At 43.2% G+C, this 16,317-nt stretch overlaps 1 long non-coding RNA gene across 1 annotated transcript; it reads left to right on the top strand.

Annotated features, from left to right (window-relative positions):
* Nucleotides 1-1,408: 1,408 nt before the first annotated feature.
* Nucleotides 1,409-2,320, top strand: LOC107306229. Its single transcript, XR_001552044.1, has 2 exons — nucleotides 1,409-1,468; nucleotides 2,082-2,320. It is a non-coding gene; the product is annotated as an uncharacterized LOC107306229 (long non-coding RNA).
* The last annotated feature ends 13,997 nt before the right edge of the window (nucleotides 2,321-16,317 follow it).

The raw sequence follows: 16,317 nt of genomic DNA, 5'->3' as shown, positions 1-16,317 counted from the left end.
ACCGATCAGCAGCGGCTGACCGCGTGGTCAAGGGGGATCTCGGGCGGTTCCTTCAAGCAGGGAACCCCCGGGTAGAGGAGAAGCCCGGCAGCTCTCAGGGAGCAGCTGACGCAGCCGCTGACGCAGCGTGTGGGCGTTCCCTGCCTACGGAGGGAGATTTAAACGGGCACAAGTCGCTGCCCACCAGAAACGGTCAGGAAGAGGCGGGGCTCGTGCACCTCTTGACTTCCTGTTTCAGCTCTGGTAAGTATTCTGCTCCGACATGGGTGCTCCCCGGCGAAAGGCTGCTGCCAGAAATACTGAGGAGGCCAAGACAAGGGTCCCGATCTCACAGAAACGGGAGGCAGCAACCAAGAAGACTGCAGAAACCCAAGACTGACGTCCTGCACATGCCTTATAGAGGCTGCTGCCAAAATGTCGAGGAAACTCAGACTGAGCCCCCAACCAAAGATGCTGGTGTGCAGGTCTCTGGCTGTACTGAGTGCCAGAGCCTGGCCCTTGCAGTTGCTGGGTGAGGGAGCAGTGATTGTGTTTCACTGCGACCAGGGTGAACTACTTGCTCGGCCTCGTAGTTGACCTGAAGGAGGAAGTGGGAGAGGCTGAGGACTATAAAAGAGTGTGAGAGGGAGATTGACTGGTGTGTCAGTCCCTCTCAGCCTCAAGTTCTCAGCACACAGTCGAGGCTCCTAATGGAGCATGTCAGCCCCTGCCACCTCACAAACAGGTGGTAAAAAGGGAACCAGCCAGCTGGCAACACTGCAGCTGGCCCCCTGTCCTCTCTTCCCCCCAGCAGTAATTTGAGAAGGGAGGAGAAGTGGAAACGGGTACCTGCTCGACGGAAGGGGCATCCTCCATCACGACCATCCCCAGCTCCCCAGGTGCCTCTGCGAAACCGGTTTGAGGCCCTGGAACTTGAGGGGGGGACTAGTGAGAGTGTGGAAACCGGTGCACCCATGAGGTTGCCTCAGGTGAAGCGGTCACCCCGAAGCCTCAAGACTGCTTCTACACGTAAGGACAGAAGGGTGATTGTTGTAGGTGACTCCCTTCTGCAAGGAAACAGAAGGCCCTATTTGCCGGCCTGACCCTACCCGCAGAGAAGTGTGCTGCCTTCCTGGGCACGGGTCAGGGACATTTCAAAGAAAATTTCTAGATTGATTCATCTTCAGACTACTACCCACTTTTAATAATTCAGCGGCAGTGAGGAAGTTGGCAAGCAAAGCCTGAGGTCCATCAAGAAAGACTTCAGGGGAATGGGGCGAATACTTGAAGGAGCTGGGGTGCAGGTGATCTTTTTCTTCTATGCCCGTGGTGTCAGGAAAAGATACAGGGAGGATCCAAAAAACCCATCTCTTAAACAGATGGCTTAAGAGCTGGTGCAGACACAAGAATTTTCGGCTATTTTGACCATGGGCAATCTACACTGCACCTGGAATGATGGCTGCTGATGCAAGCAGCCTGTCCCTGAGGGGTAAGAGGGTATTAGCTGAAGAATTAGCGGGACTCATTGAATAGGTCTTTAAACTAGGAACGAAGGGGGAAGGGGGCAAAATAAGGGCTACTGGGGTTGAACGGTGCATTCGAGGATTGTACCAAACTCTGTGGGAAAAGATTGCAGAGTCAAAAGGAGGAGTAGGGCAGGGGGATGCTGGGGATGCCGCTGTTCTAGCGGATCCTGGATCGCTTATGAAGGTGTGAGACGGACAGCCCGGCTGAAGTGCCTTTATACTAAGCACGGAGCCTGAGTAACAAGCAGGAGGAACTGGAATCTGTGATGCACTCTGAAAATTATGACATTGTTGCTATCACAGAAACATGGTGGGATGACTCCCACAATTGGGATACTACCATCGATGGCTATAGGCTCTTTAGGAGAGATAGGCGAGGTAGGAAGGGTGGGGAGTCGCCCTTTATGTCAGAGATTGGATAAACTGTGAGGAGCTCCCATGAGAAAACAGTCAAGAACAGGTTGAGAGCCTGTGGGTTAGGATTAGAGATGGGACTAATAAAGGTCAGCTGGTATTAGGGTTATACTACAGGCCACCTGATCAAGGGAGGCTGCTGATGAGGCTTTCTTGCTCCAGATGCGTGAGGCGTCTGGCTCACGGGCTCTTGTCCTGGTGGGGGACTTCAACCATCCTGACATCTGTTGGGAAAACCACACGGCGAGCTGCAAGAGCTCCAGAAGGCTCTTGGAATCCATTGATGATAGCTTTCTGGTTCAGGTATTGGACAGACCGACCAGAGGTCAAGCGTTGCTGGACTTGCTGCTCACCAACGCTGAGGAGATCATCAAAGGCGTCAAGGTTGGAGGATGCCTGGGCTCCAGCGATCATGCCCTGGTTGAGGTTTGTGATCTCAAGCGATGTGGGCCTGGCAAAGAGCAGGACCAGGATGCTCAACTTTAGAAGAGCAGACTTCAGCTACTCAATGGAATGCTGGCCAAGATCCCCTGGCACGCTGCCCTCAAGATAAGGACGTTGAGGAGAGCTGGCTACTGTTTCAAGGATGCCTCCTGGCAGCACAAGAGGTCTCCTCCCTGATTAAGAAAGTGGGCAGAGAGGTAGAAAACCGGCATGGGTCAGCAAGGACCTGCTAAGAGAACTGAGGTGAAGAAAGGGGTGTACAAGCTCTGGAAACAAGGTTGTGTCACCCGGGAAGAATACAGGGATGCCGTCCGAACTTGCAGATGTGGGATCAGGAAAGCCAAGGCGCAGGCAGAACTGAACTTGGCGAGGGATGTGAAAAACAATAAGAAAACCTTCTACAGGTACATTGGCCAGAAGAGACAGGCCAAAATGGGCGTACCTACTCTGGTAAATTTAAAAGGAGAAATGGCTTCAACAGATGAAGAGAAAGCTGAGGTGCTGAATGAGTTCTTCACCTCGGTCTTCACTGGTGGCCAGGATTCTAGTCTTTTTCACGGCCCTAAGTCTTGCACCCCCATACCTCCATGTGGGGACCAAGGAGGTAAATCCTCCCCACTGTAAGGGTAGAGCAAGTCCGAAAGTGCCTCCTTAGACTGAATGAGTATAAGTCTATGGGCCAGATGGCGTGCATTCTCAGGGTCCTGAAGGAGCTGGCTGAGGTGGTTGCTGAGCCGCTCTCCATCATATATTGAGAAGTCGTGGCTGTCAGGTGAGGTCCGGATGATTGAGGAAGGGTCACGTCACTCCCATTTACAAGAAGGGGAGCAGGGACGACCCGGGTAACTACAGGCGGTGAGTCTCACCTCTGTGCCTGGGAAGATTATGGACAAGATCCTCCTGGACAACATGCTTGATCGCATAAAGAACAAGCATGTGATCCGAGACAGCCAACATGGCTTCACCAGGGGAAGCGTCATGCTTAACTAATTTTGTGGCTTCTATGATGGAGTGACGGTGTTGGTGGATGAAGGGAGGGCGACCGATGTCATTTACCTGGACCTGAGCAAGGCCTTTGACATGGTCCCCCATCACATCCTCATCTCCAAATTGGAGGGAGATGGATTTGATGGTGGACAACTAGATGGATAAGCAATTGGTTGAAAGGCCGCAGACAGAGGGTGGTGGTCAATGGCTCTATGTCCAGGTGGAGGGCGGTAATGAGCGGCGTCCCTCAAGGGTCTGTCTTGGGACCGGTGCTCTTTAACATCTTTATTAATGACCTCGATGAGGGAATGGAGTGCACCCTCAGCAGAGTTTGCTGATGACACCAAGCTGAGTGGTGCAGTCGATACTGTGGAGGGAACAGATGCCATTCAGAGGGACCTTGACAGGCTGGAAAGCTGGGCTCAGGTGAACCTAATGAGTTCAACACGGCAAAGTGCAAGGTTTTGCACTTGGGCCGGAAGAAGCCCAGGCACCTGTACAGGCTGGGAGGAGTTGTCCTTGAGAGCAGCTCGGCAGAAAAAGACCTAGGGTCCTGATAGATGAGAAACTTAACATGAGCCAGCAGTGTGCTCTGGCAGCCCGGAAAGCAAATGGGATCCTGGGCTCCATCAGGAGAGGGGTGGTCAGCAGGGATAGGAGGTGATCGTCCTCTCTCTACTCTGCTCTTGTGAGGCCCACCTGGAGTACTGTGTCCAGGTGTGGAGCCCTCAGTACAAAAAAAAGATATGGAGATTTTGGAAAGGGTCCAAGGAGGGCCACAAAGATGTAGATCAGGGGCTGGAGCACCTCCCTATGAGGACAGGCTGAGGGAGTTGGGTTTGTTCAGCCTGGAGAAGAGAAGGTTGCGGGGTGACCTCATTGCAGCCTTTCAGTACCTGAAGGGAACTTACTCCAGGAGGGGAGTAAACTCTTCGAAAGGGCTGATAATAGCAGGACTAGGGGAAATGGTTTTAAGTTGAAGGAGGGAAGATTTAGGTTGGATGTTTAGGGAAAGTTCTTACTAGAAGGGTGGTTAGGTCCTGGAACAGGCTGCCCAGTGAGGTTGTGGATGCCCCATCCTTGGAGGTGTTCAAGACCAGGTTGGACAGGGCCCTGGGCAACCTGATCTAGTAAATGTTATGTTTTGGTGCCCTGCTAGGCAGGGGGGTTGGAACTACATGATCCTTGAGGTCCCTTCCAACCCGGTAATTCTGTGATTCTGTGATTCTGTGGAATTTCAAACTTTTGTTCCATGATAAGGCAAGCTTACCCTCAATTTTATTGTGACATTATCTGACTCTGAATCTTCAGGATTCTCTGGGTTTCAATCAAACTGGCAAATACCAAAGTGCAGGAATGAATTTTGTATTGATGTATTTCTAAAAGAATGCAAGGTTTCTGAATGAGCACATAAAGGACCCTGCTACTGCTTTGTACATAAGCTGAAGTTATGCACCATTTAGAGTTAGCTCAGGAAAAAATCCGAAGTATTTTTACCCATGAAATTACTTCTGTTGTTCAAGCACCTTACAAGTTTTCCTTGTCCCATTTATCTGCTTATCATTGCACTATTTCTAAATCCTCGTGTTTTAAAGTGTTTCAAAGATACAACTCCTAGAATATAAAAAGGAAAATACAATCCATTTTTCTTTTCCATAACTGTGAAATTCTTTTAGTAAGACACCTTTCTTAGAAATTACTTTTTCTTCTAAAGATCTACCCTGAGGTACATGATACAATAAGGTAAGTTCAGATGTTTTCTAATTAAACTTAATCCTGTTTTTTATTATTTATTTATTTATTTATTTGCCAGTGTATTGTTTCATCTTAATACTGGTTTTGAAAACAAAAGCTCTTTTCTAGGAGGCTGTATTAATTAACTATTGGCTGATCAGAGATATCCAAATACAAACTAATTTAATTCCACTAAGATTAGTGAAAACAGTAAATAAACTTACATAACTTATGGAATTGCTGTTCTCTAAGTAGTGTGACATTGTTAATAAGAAGCATTGATTTTGTTTGACTTTTGCATGGCACAAAATGAGGTTGATCCAAGAAGGCTGTCCTGGAATAGTTCATGGATACTGACCACTGAGAATATTTTCCAGTCCTGTCTTGGAAGTGAGTTAAATCCATTGCAGTGATCAACTGGTTTGTCCAAGCAAATAATCACTATTTCACTATTACTCCCAGATGAACTTATTGGTTTTCTGTTTTCAAAGGCTCTGAGAAGCAACTTCACTGATGCTGCATTACTTATGCAGGGGCCAGTGTAAATGACACATAATTCTGCTTGCCCTGAATAAGGCACTATTTTTCACTGCTTTCACTGGGTCATACAACCTTACGACAAATTTGATTCTAATCTCTTGTATTCAGATGACCAGTTATCTTTTCAGGTTCCCATGTTGCACATGTCCTGAAAGTCACGCTGAGGAAGTGAGAAACATCAGTGGGCTATCTCCTCAATCACTGCTGCACAACATCTGCATTTTGAAGAACATTATGTCAGGTTATTACTAATCAAGCATTTGCTTCTGATGAGACTTAAAAAAATGCACAGTGGATTTGAATTAGTATCATTAGCAAACTGAGGATTTTTATACTTCAATAGATGCACATTATTTAAAAAATAAAACAAAAACAAAAACACAACAAAAAACTAAACAAAATGAAACAAAAAAAACAAGAAAAAAAAAAAAGAGTCTGGTTTTGTGGCTAGGGAATATAAAATATCAAAACTTCCAAACTTAACTAGTTAAGTTTGAAAAGAACACCATGTAACAACAATGCGCAAGTGGGAAAGCGCATTGATTCTGCCAGATAGACTAATGTCCTGTCTTACTTAGATGTGCACTGTCAGCTTTGTCAGGTTAGGTAATTATTTGTTCCTCAAGTTCTAAGCAGTTGCCCATGTTTGTAGATTGTTAATAAGCAATAGAAACACTTCCACTGAGACAGCATACGCTAGAGAAAATTTGCTAGAGAACACATGTATCAGCAGTAATGATCAGAAATATTTCTACATCAAATTTTCTGAGTTTTGTTGCTTTTGGAAGAACAAAACTTTTCAGTAAACTTACCTTTTGTTCTGTTTTTTTTTTTGTTGTTGTTGTTTTGTTTTTCTTTCCTTAAAACATGTTTCAGAAAAGCCAGAGGGAGAGCTGTTAGCTAAAGCAAGGCAGTTTCTCCCTCAAGAGACTGAGCTCCCTTTCTCAGTTAGATCCCCCAGATCTACAGGCCCAGGAGTTGAAAGAGCACATAGCTGCATATCTATTTAGTGCTTTTTTCACAAGGTATGAAAGGACTGCCCTACTGCACTTGCATGTGCAACTTAAAAGATTCTTGGCAGCTGTGGCTTAGGCACCACTCTGCATTTGTTGTTCCTGTGCTTCTACATAAAGTGCTGAAAGTCCACGTTAGTTACCTCCCTGGGCAGAACAGCAGGACAGCAGCTCTTCAATAGTCCACAAAAGAGAATCCCAAACATCTGCCTTGACATTCAGAGATCAAAGATGTCTTTCCATTCACATTCAAAAGATCATTCCACACTCATCCAATTTTGAATTCCTCCCTGAAACAGCCAAGCAGTTTTTGCAACAGCAATTGTGACATGCTGGCAGGAAGGTTGTGGGAACCCAAACATTTGGTACCCTTGCAAATCAGACCCTTAAGGGCTTTCAGACACCAGCCTAAGGTTGAGAAGTCTCCATAATATGGTTGAAAAACCTTTGTTCTATCCAGTTCTTCAAATTCGATCTATTAAAACTTGCTTCAGGCTGAAATTCAGCCCTACAATTTACACCAAATTTCTGCTAACAAGATCTCTCCCTTGCTCTTCTCCCTCCTCAGACTGGGTGAGCATTCAGAAACACTGTAGGAAAACTACAAGGAACACACCATTCTGAAACAGAATTGGAAGAACTGGACTAACATGGGCAGTAGACTAGAGGAAAAAGAAGCAAACGTAGTTTGTTAGATACTGGAAGGGAGAGGGAGGGGACTATGACTGCCCCTTAGGTGTTCTTTGTATTATAGAATGCTTGGGCAATGTTAACAGGCAGGTTCAGATGTTGTTCCCATTATTTTTTAGCTGTTGCTACCAAATGTACAATGTGCTTCTGTGTACTGTCATGTCAGCTAAAACATGTGTAAACATATGCTGTGTCAGTCATTAAGGAGAAGGGTATAATTACACTTTTAAATGTGGCAAAGCATTTTCAAAGTAGTGTATAATTTTCCAGAGCAGGAACATTTATGAAACATATCTTTCTCTAAGTGTTTATACAGCCTGACATCTTCAGGTTTGTTCAGATCAAGACCCCCACTCTGAACAAGCAGGCTTCAGACAAAGGAGGCAATTTGTTCTTTAGGTGCCATTTCAATTGAGGTAGAGATGCAGAGAGAGAAGGAGGTGGGGATGAGAGAGAAGAAAGAGGAAGAGCACACTATGTCACTGCACACCGTTTAGAAGTATGCAGGATCTGGCATAATTACCTTGGGAATGAACACTGAGTGGCTTAGTGTCAGGGTGCTATTTTCACTGCTGGTGAACAATGATGCTGTTTTTCCCTCGATAGTGTTGATGAAAGGTATGGATATTAAACATTTAGATTTGTTGAAAGGTGTGGACTTGGTACTTTTAATTAAATTAAACAGGCTCACTGCTCTCTTGGAGGGAGTGGAAATATGTAGTCTTACCCAGAAACCATAAGAGGATATTCTTACACAAGAGGGCTTTGCAAAGGTGTTCTAGAAATCTGAACACCTCTTCATATACAAAGTAATTTTTCAAGGTAATTTTGGAAAATTTGAGCTTAAATGTTTTTAGGTTTCTGAGAATAAATAGAGACTGCACAATATTCTGCCTCTTAAGTCCAGTTAAGCTACCAGAATGTTTTGGCCTAACAATTTACTTATCAGCTGAGCCACAATACTCATCACTTCTCTTCTATAACAGTTTTGAAGGAGAAACAAGAATGAAGTGTCCTTGCAAAATAAAATTTGGGAAGAACAGAACAATAGACGGTCCTTTCAAAGCAAATAAAGAAAAACTTGAGAAGAGTTTCAGTCACAAAGATCTGATTAAACAAACGTATCCTGCAAGGAGATGCTGGCTTAGCACCTGCATGTAAATATTTTTGCTTGGAAGAACAGAGAGTGATTGACTTTACAGGATACAAACATGGTTCTAGTTGGGCAAAGCAACAAACTCTGAGCCCCGATTATAAAGTTTGTCTAAAGAAAGAAAATGAAGTACCTACTGGATAGGTGGCCAATAAGCAAATCAAGTATGTGAATATCAAACATCTCAGCCACTGGAGAGGGGGAAGGGCTCACTTACATTGCAGCAGAGGGATAAAAGAGGGGCTGTATCCTCCAGTACTTTGAGAGATCCCACAGGAGTATATCCCTTTATTCACATAAAGAAAGCTGAAGACTCTCCTCTGTCTCTTTTTTAGGATAAAGGTAATTGAGCAAGCTTATGGGAGCAGAAGCTTTCTTAACAGCTTCAACAACTGTAATGGAGTGAGATCTCAACCAATAACAATAATGGAGGAAGGTAAATAACATTTTTCTGGCTATGGTCAAAACCATATTTGACCTGTCTTATTCAGCTAACCTTTTTTTTTTTTTTTTTTCCCCTTCAGATATAAAGTATTTCTTTTCCTGTGAAATAATTCAGTGTGTCTGGATGAATAAAAAACTGATCCTCATTAAATGTAAAATTTATATTTTAAGTCATTTACATTTTTACAGCATTTACAGCAGTTTCCTGGAAGTTTTTATTCAATCACAAGGAAAAACCTAATAAAAATATACAAAAACTAGTAAACACCTGAAAGAAATGAAGAGAATAAAATTAACATCAGTGAATAATGATGCAAGCAATGTTAAGGTGATTCCCAGCTTTTTTGTTTTTTTCTTTTCGTAGTGAACAATATTTACCTAAGCTGTTTCCAATTTATAGAAGAAAGAAAATAATTATCATCACTTTTGGAAAATATAATGATCTCTTTCTCTCTGACCATGTTGGTAAAAAATGCTTCTTAAAATTAATTTACACCTGCTTGCATAAGCAATGAAAGTCATATTGAATAAACACGTCGAAAGCAGCCTTGGAGTTAAAGGTGAAAAAGAATCTACAGATGATAAAACTGTAACTATCGTTTACAGCCCAGTGATAATCGTAAAGAGAAGTTTCTGAAGGTAGTAGGTATATATGCTTCATTGCAAAGTGAGAAGCGTATTAGTTCACATACGTGAAGAAATTTGAAGCTTTCTTGTCATTGGACCAATCATTCTCCAAGCTGAAAATGAAAATGAATATTGCTGCACTCATGTGACAGTCTCCAGACTGAAAAGTTCTGTATCAGACAGTTTCAGTTGTATCAGAGGTTGAGGACAGCCAGTCTGCATAACTGTATTCTCAATATTAATTCTCCCAAGTTCTTATAAATATGTTTTATTTCATAATAGCATTTTTCCTGTTCTGATAGAAGAAATCACTCCAAATTCCAAAGACTAGTTCCTTCATCAAAGTCTGGACAGTCATGCCCATGTTTAATTTATTTTGAATGTCATATGATAGTAATTGTCAGAAGAGATTTGATCTGCTACATTCATGTTTGAACTGTAGTATAAATTTAAGTTATGTCTCCATTGTATTTCCTTAAATTTATATCAGAATATCTTTGTAATATTTTTTTGTTTTGGTATTACCATGTGCTGAAGTCTCGTTCAGTATATCTGAATATAAGGGATACATGGAGATTGAAGTTTGTGCTGGAATAAATAGGGCAGCAAAAAACTATTTGTATGACAGAGCACAACTATGCTTCTTGGAAAGAGTCATGCAAATTTTTATTTTGTCAAGGCAGAAATGATTTTTTTTCCCTCAATTTTAAACACCTTTATAGCTTTCTAGTCAACAGTGTGTTTTAATACTCAATATCATATTTGTTTGGACTCAGAGCTAATTTTATTCATGGAAGCCAGTAGGGTGCTGTGCTTTGGATTTGTGATGAATACCGATAACACAATAGTGTTGCAGTTGCTGTTGAGCACTGCCTGCATGTCTGTCACCAAGACCTCCTCTCTTCCACACACTTCACCACCTTCACTGAGAAGGCTGGGGTACACAAGAAGTTGGAAGGGATGACAGCCAGGACCAATGACCCCAGCTGACCAAAAAGATGTCACACACCATATGACATCATCTTCAGCAACTAAAAGTTGAGAGGAAGAAGAAAAAAAGAAGATATTTGAACTGACAGCATTTGTCTTGCCAAATAACCATTAAATATGATGAGCACTGCTGTCCTGGAAGTAGCTGAACATCTGCCTGCCCATAGGTAGTGAATGAATTTGTTGTTTTGCTTTGCTTGCACTAGCAGCTTTTGCTGTACCTGTTAATCTGTCTCTGTCTTGACCTATGTGGTTTCTCTCCATTACAATTCCAAAGTCCCCCATCCCACTGGGAGTGAGTGAGTGAACAAATGTGTGGGGCTCAGTTGTATATGGGGATTAAGCCACCAGCAAAATGCAGGCCCCAGTCCAGCAAAGGTAATACGTGTGTCCTTTAATTCAGTCCTGCTGTGTTATCCCACTCAACTGGACTACAATATTCCTACAGCATCTGTGAGACTGGGACTTTCTATCAGACTCAGCCATAAAGTACTAGATGAGGCAGCATAGGATGGTGGAAAAAGTGCTCCCACTTGCATGCTTTTACTTAGCATTTACCTGGAAAAATAAACTGTGGACCGAAAAGAACATCCTAAAGATCTTCCAGTAGGCAATGAGAGTGAAAAAAATAATTTCTTTATACCGGGTGTGGACAATAGCTCTAAAATGCACACTGGTGGGCTCTTTCATACCACTGTGCAGTATCAGAGTCTGCTTAAACTGGTGGCTTAACTGTCCTTGCAAAACTTTGTCTGTCATTTAACAGTAATTGATCCTGCCATACATGAAGACAACATCTGTAACTCTGTGATGAAAAAACACAAAAACAACAGACACCTGAAGAGATTTTTGTCTTCCGTTACCACTCACAACACAAATTTAGCATATTATTTCCACTGTCATGAAATTAAGAAGAAAAAATATTTCAAGTTCATTTTAATAGCAGAAAGTCATCCTAATTTTCTGATGGACCTTAAGTGGTAACAATTAATTTACTTTAAAAATTCAAAAGATTTATTTTATTTTTGTAATTATTTCCATTTGTAATAAAGAATGTTGGGCAGATTGATGAGTTCTTGAACAATTATGGCTCCTGAATGACTGTTATCACTCTGTCACTAGTGGCTAACTCTCTGAAAATGTCAGCTCAGTGCTGGGCAGCAATCAAAGAAGCAAATAAAATATTAAGAACGCTAAGACACGAATAGAAGTAAAAAACATCTTTAAATATCCGTGCTATTGTTACATGTTGATTATGGAGTCATTCTGTTCCCTTACTCCTGCTTTAAAACAGATAGTGGAACAGGAAATGCCACAGAGAAGAGCAGTGAAAGCAACCAGAGATCTGAAGTATCTCTTCATAAGATGACTTATGTAAACTGGGACATAGGGAAAAGATGCTACAGACCGATCATGTTTGTAGAGGCTGTTAAAATTCACTGAATCACCAAGGTTGGAAAAGACCTACAAGATCATCCACCAATCACCAATAGTTCTCACTAAACTATGTCCTTCAGTTTGAAACCACTCCCTCTAGTCCTATCACCTGTTACATGAGAGGCTGACCCCCAGCTCACAACAGGCCTCCCTTCAGGAAGTTATAAAGAGCAATAAGGTCTCCCCTGAGCCTCCTCTTCTCCAGACTGAACAATCCCAGCTCCCTCAGCCACTCCTCATAAGACCTTTGCTCCAGACCCCTCACCAGCTTTGTTGCCCTTCTTTGAACATGCTGGAGGGTTTCAATGTCTTTCTTGCAGTGAGGGGCCCAAAACTGGGCAAGGTGCACCTCAGCAGTGCTGTGTACAGGGGGACAATCACTTCCCTGTTCCTGCTGGCAACACTGTTTCATATGCAAACCAGGATGCCATTGGCCTTCTTGGCCACCTGGGCACACTGCTGGCTCATGTTCAGCCGAGCATCAATCAAGACTCCCAGATCCATTTTCTCTACACAGTCTACCTGCCCCAAGCCTGTAGTTGCTTGGGGTTGTTGTGGCCAAAGTGCATGACCCAGCATTTGGTATTGTTGAATCTCATCCCATTGACTTCAGCCCAGCTATCCAGCCTGTCGAGATCCCACTGTAGGGCCTCGCTGCCCCTAGACAGATCAACACTTCCAGCCAACTTGGTGTCATCTTCAGACTTACTGTGAGGGTGCATTCAAAGCCCTCATCCAGGTCATCAATAAAGACACTGAACAGAACAGGCCCCACAACAACTCCTGGAGAATACCACTCATGACTGGTTGCCAGTTGGATTTAGCTCCATTTGCCGCCACTCTCTTGGGCCTGGTCCTCCAGCCAGTTCCTTACCCAGCCAAGGGTGTACCTGTCAAAGCCATGGGCTACCAGCTTCTGCAGGAGAATACTATGGTAGACAGCGTCAAAGGTTTTGCTGAAGTCTAGGGAGACCATATCAACAGCCTTTCCCTTGTCCACCAGACAGGTCACTAGGTCATAGAAGGAGATCAGGTTGGTCAAGCAGGACCTGCCATTTGTGAACCTATGCTGGTTGGACCTGATCCCCCCCATTGCCCCACACTTGCTGTGTAATCTGTCTCAAGACAGTCTGCTCCTTCTCTGGCACAAAGGTCAGGCTAATAAGCCGGTAGCTCTCCATGTCCCCCTTACAACCCTTCATGTATATGGGAGTCACAATGGCAAGCCTCCAGTCTTCTGTGACCTCACCAATAAACAAGGAGGGGTGATAGATGATGGAAAGCAGCTCAGCTACCACCTCTGTCAGTTCCCTCAGCACTCTTGGGTGAACCTCATCCAACCCCATGGATTTGTGGCAGCTCAGTTGGAGCAGTAGGTCTCTGACTGTTTCCTCCTGAATCATTGGGGGTTTGTCTAAGCATGATGGACATTACAAAAGGATGATTCTTATATGTCATCTACATGAACTTGTGCAAGGCTTTTGACACTGTCACCCACCATATCCTTATCTCTAAATTGCAGAGATACAGATTTGAGGAGTGGATTATTTGGTGGATAAGAAATTGGTTGGAAGGCCATAGACAGAGGGTAGTAGTGAATGGCACTATGTCCAAGTGGAGGCCAGTGACCAGTGGTGTCCCTCAGGGATCTGTCCTGGGACCAGTGCTTTTCAACATCTTCATCAGTGACATAGATGATGGGCTTGAGTTCGCCCTCAGAAACTTTCATGATGACACCAAGCTGAGTGGTGCAGTTGACACAATGGAAGGAAGGGATGCCACTCAGAATGACAAACTCCAGAGTTGGACCCATGTGAAACTAATAAGGTTCACCATTGCAAGGTTTTGTACTTGAGCTAGAGAAATCTGAGATATGTATACAGACTGGGAGAAAAAATCCCTGAGAACAGCCCTGTGGAGAAGGACTAGGGGGTCCTGGTGGATGAAAAACTGAACATTAGCCAGCAGTGTGCTCTTGCAGCTTGGAAAGCAAATGTTATCCTGGGCTCCACCGAAGAGGTGTGGCCAGCAGGGACGGGGAGGTGATTGTCTCTCTCTACTCTGCCCTACTGAGGCCTCATCTGGAGTACTGCATGCAAGCCTGGGGCCCCCAGTACAGGAAAGATGTGGAGCCACTGGAGGGGGCCCAGAGGAAGGTCGCAAAGATGATCAGAGTGCTGGAGCATATCCCCTATGAAGACAGACTGAGGGAGCTGGGCTCATTCAGCCTGGAGAAGACTTCAAGGAGACTACAATTGCAACCTTTCAGAAATTAAAAAGGGATTATAAAAAGGAGAGGGATCCACCTTTTAGAAGGGTAGACAGTGACAGAAGAAAGGGAAATGATTTTAAGCTCAAGGAGAGAAGACTTAGGTTAGATTGGATGGCAGAGGGAAGTTCTTTACAGTGATGAGGTGCTGGAACAGGCCGCCCAGTGAGACAGGGTTCTCCATCCCTGCAGATGTTCAAAACCAGACTGGACGGAGCCCTGGGCAATCTGGTCTAGCATAAGACCTAGAGTCTGGTGGCCCTGCCTGTAACTGGGGTCTTGGAACTTCATGATTCCTGGGGGGGCCTTCCAACTCAAGCCTTTCTATTTTACTATGACTACTGGAGAATCAGGAAAACCCAGTGAAATTTTGAAATAATGTGATTAAAATAAGGAAAAAGAAGAAATTACATTGACCATAGCAAGTTCTACACATTTTTATAATATAATACTGCTAATGACATTTGCTATCACATTACAGCAGCTCTACTACACCTAAAATACTGTTTCGTCCTGCCATTCCAAAAGGCTGAAATAGCAGACTCCCTTATTTTTCATCACACAGAGAGGAATGTCTCATCTGTCTGGCAGATCTCTCCTCTAGTTGCAGTGTCTGTATGTGAATCTTTGTTCTGAGAGTACTTTTGATTAAATGAAATGCCAAATGTCTTCAGTGCATACACTCTTGATCACTTACATGTCCTTAAAATGTAGCTGCAGTAATCTAATAACAAGGCTTTGTAGCACTGCCTGATTTTTTAAAATAAACTGTTACTTCTGGTGCAGTTTGCCATGCTCTAATCTAGACTTTTCCGGGATCAGCATCCATTTACCTTTGTAATAATTTGCTTACAATGCTCAGTGAGATTCTGCTGGAAGAAACCAAACAAAGAACTTAATCTCTGCATCTGCTGTGTACACAAGTGAATTTATGTGTTTATTATGCTCTTGACAGCAGGCAATCCTGTAAAAATAGACCCAGCATTATTCTTTAGGCATTGGCATAGCCACTACATATAACTCAAACCTTATGCAATTAAGAAATCTTCATCAATTTAGTGATCATTTTTAGGAGGAATTTACTTACCTTTATACGACAGTTATAGACTTTCTATTCAGCATATTTTTTAAGCTGTTAGGTTACACAATATTTTTTCCCAAATGTTTTAAGCCATTTTGTAAAAAAAAAAAAAAAAAAAAGGAGCCACTTCTTAACAGGGCAAAATGGTATTGTTAGCTGCTTTAAACAGATGAAACAAATACAACTATTTGAAAGATTACCAGATAGAAAAGATATTTGAAAGAATAGAGTTGCAGAAAAACTGAGAATTGCCCAGTTTTCCTTGCTTTAGTTCCACAGTTCCCATGAGTCTTTGGAGAATCATATTCTTCAAATACTTATATTTTGGGTGAGCAAGACCATAGTTATGAGCACTATTAATGATCAGTGCATTGCATTTTTGTATCTTCCTTATGCCTCCAACATTCCCAGGAAAACATACGGTTTTCATGAACCCATGAACCCACGACTGTATAGACAGTCTTTGAGCATAACTGAGAGTCTACTTCTGCATCTGCTCTAAATGAATACGGTCATTGCAATGGTCTGCATTACCTAAGGGGGTGGATGAGAGAGGGAAGGGTGGAAGCAAATATCCTGAAGCTATCAAACTCTTCGGTCTTACTTGCAGCTACAATAGATGCACCATTTTTCAACTTTCAGAATAACATCTCCCCTTTTGCTGGGGAGTATTAGTGGGCTATATATAAAAGAAGAAAGAATAAACATATCTTGCAAAGCTGACATTAAGTAGCATAGCTTACTCCAATTATGTCATAAGGATGCTGGCAAACCTTCGTTTTCTTCCATCTGAAGTCTACTGCTTTAAGTATATATTGTTTCAGTGAAGAGAATGCAAACAAGGAAAGTATAAAAGCATGCAAGTATGACAGTTTTCAAGCAGCACTGCTGAAAAAGGTATTGGGATTGAAAAGGTGTAACAGAAATAAGTTGAGGGAGAGGGACACATTTCTACAGAGAAGTATATCATCCAGCAAAAAGATTTAGTC

The sequence above is a fragment of the Coturnix japonica genome, chromosome Z, assembly GCF_001577835.2.
Source record: "Coturnix japonica isolate 7356 chromosome Z, Coturnix japonica 2.1, whole genome shotgun sequence".
NCBI classification, from domain to species: domain Eukaryota; kingdom Metazoa; phylum Chordata; class Aves; order Galliformes; family Phasianidae; genus Coturnix; species Coturnix japonica.
The sequence above is the reverse complement of the archived record's forward strand: the minus strand, read 5'-3'. Positions and strand labels throughout refer to the sequence as shown.